This window comes from Branchiostoma lanceolatum, chromosome 2 (assembly GCF_035083965.1).
Source record: "Branchiostoma lanceolatum isolate klBraLanc5 chromosome 2, klBraLanc5.hap2, whole genome shotgun sequence".
Classification (NCBI taxonomy): Eukaryota; Metazoa; Chordata; class Leptocardii; order Amphioxiformes; family Branchiostomatidae; genus Branchiostoma; species Branchiostoma lanceolatum.
In genome coordinates this window covers 6,956,772-6,959,617 of record NC_089723.1, presented here as the reverse complement: position 1 = coordinate 6,959,617, position 2,846 = coordinate 6,956,772, and positions in this window count along the sequence as shown.

Below are 2,846 nucleotides of genomic sequence, written 5' to 3'. Positions count from 1 at the left end.
CTAAACGTGAGAAACTTGTAGTACATACCTCCGGTGGGTTTCTGACCCGGGCAAGTCTGAAGATGAGCATTGGACGTGTGATAACGCCTTGTACAACGTGTAATCTATAGGTTTTCCCCACACAGTAATCCAGCATGTCAAATATGTCACGCAGAAGCCTAAAATAACTGTCCATATTTGTGACGTGGTTGGAGTGCTAGTATATACGACACCAGGGTGACTAATTTGACACGAAGTGTATTTTGTCATACGAATTAAGGGGCAAATATGATTGACCCTCACCACGCCCTTACCCCAAATGAATCCAACCCAACTTTTTCCCTATCCGTCCCTTGTATCCTACTATCTTTCTGGGCTTCTACTAAGTTATACAGGATAGGACGGCAACGTCGCTAAGTATGTGTTGATCTAAACAGACGGCCAGTTTTACCAAATATGACAAGGCTGGTACGGCGTTTTGTGTGTGACGCAGTGGCTGGCAGTTTAAGTGAAGTTTTATGAAATTTTTGGTCCTGAGAGAGGTTGGACTGTTTTATTTTACATACTGTAAATGAAAAAAATGTTCGCAGCGGTTTTATGTTCGCGGTTTGGCGGTGAATTCTCACACCAAAATATTGTCCACAGCACATTTGATAGAGCTCTTAAACTTTCTACTTGTGAGAAAGTCTACATAACGTCAGCCCCATTCTGTCATTGAGGTTGTTTGCTGCGGACACCTACGCCTGGTGTCGTTAATTTATTAATAATTGTTGATGGACATTCATATCAGGTACGTAGGTTATCAGAAAAGCTAAGGGTGGTATACTTTTCTCTATTTCCTTTTGAAAAACTATGTTGTTCCCATTGTCATTATCTCCATATTCATCTCCATGAAAAATGGAGATATAGTTTTGGGTGTGTCTGTCTGTCTGTCTGTCTGTCTGTCTGTCTGTCTGGCCTGTCTGTCTGTCTGTCTGTCTGTGTGTCTGTGTGTGTGTGTGTGTGTGTGTGTTTGTGTTTTCCGAACTACTGTAGTCAGCATAACTCAAGAACCTCTCGATGCGTTACGATGATATTTGGTATGTGGGCAGGTGTTGTGAAGCCGAAATTCAAGATCGAGTTGGTATGTGACCTTGGTACTGCAGCAGAACTTCCGTTTTTGTATCTTTTGATCTTGATGATGGGTGGCAGATAGCTTGTGGTGTAATAAATAAGTTGGTGCAGGTTTTGGCTCCCTAGCAGCTTGTTAAGGTTGTTTTGTACAGACGCACCTAAGCCAATTCAATAATTATTTTGAATATTCTCATCAGAACGGTTATTATAAAAGCAAAGGGTGGTATGATTTTTCTATGTCTCTTTGTGAGAAACTTTACACGATTTTGTTCCCATTCTGTCATTTAGGTTGTTCAGCACACACATACCTAAGCCAATTCAATAGTTATTTTAAACATTCTGATCAGAACGGTTATTATAAAAGCTAAGGGTGGTATAATTTATTTATGTCTCATTGTGAGAAACTACGCACGATTTTGTTCCCATTCTGTCATTAAGGTTGTTTTCGATAGACGCACCTAAGCCAATTCAATAATTATTTTGAATTTTCTCATCAGAACGGTTATTATAAAAGCTAAGGGTGGTATAATTTTTCTATGTCTCTTTGTGAGAAACTATACACGATTTTGTTCCCATTCTGTCATTAAATGTTTTCTACAGATACAGCTAAGCCAACTCAATCGTTCTTTTGGACATTCTCATCAGAACGGTTATTATGAAAGCTAAGGGTGGTATAATTTTCTATGTCTCTTTGTGAGAAACTATACACGATTTTGTTCCCATTCTGTTATTAAGGTTGTTTTCTACAGACGCAGCTAAGCCAATTCAATAGTTCTTTTAAGCATTCACATCAGAACGGTTATTATAAAAGCAAAGGGTGGTATAATTTTTCTATGTCTCTTTGTGAGAAAAAAGCAAGTTTATCGGAAATATTTCCTCCCCACCGAGCACCAACTCTGCCAGTTTATCTAGTGAGAAAAATGATTCTGCTGCAGTACCAAGGTCGCATAAAAGGGGGCCCAAAATCGGCCTCAACGTTCGTCTTCCCAACACCTACCCACATACCAAATATCATCATAATCCATTTAGAGGTTCTTGAGTTATGCTGACTACACTAGTCCGGACCACACAATCACACATACACACGCGCACGCGAACGCACACGCACACGCAGACGCACACGCACACGCACACGCAGACGCACACGCACACGCACACACACACACACACGCACACACACACACACACACACACACACACACAAACACACACACACACACACACACACACACACACACACACACACACACACACACACACGCATAGCGAAATGTAGACAAAGTTATTAATCTATACTTAAGACCGGAGTTGGACTGTTTTTACGTATTTGAGCTAATTTTTATGAGGTATGTCTCGTATCATATCAGAGAAGTAACTTGCTTACTAACAAGTAGGCTATCACTAGTATCAGACATCATTTTTGGTCCAGTGTATACTTAATTATGTGAGTCAATCTATAGTTCAGATCGGGGTTGGACTGGTTTTTGACGTATACCATATAAAAGCTGGCCTCGATGAATATTTAGGTAATTTTCATGACATTAAGAGGGTTATCTCTAGTATCAGGCATGATCTTTTGGTCAAGTGTATACTAAGTTATGTGGGTCAATCTACAGTTCAGAACAGTTGCTTTCGTTATCTGCCAAAATGCTTGAGGACATTCACCATACGTCATAATTTCAGGCAGTATGTACCCTCAAGTCGATATAGGCATGTTATTACCTTCGCGCAGGAGGTCAATGACCTCCGACAGG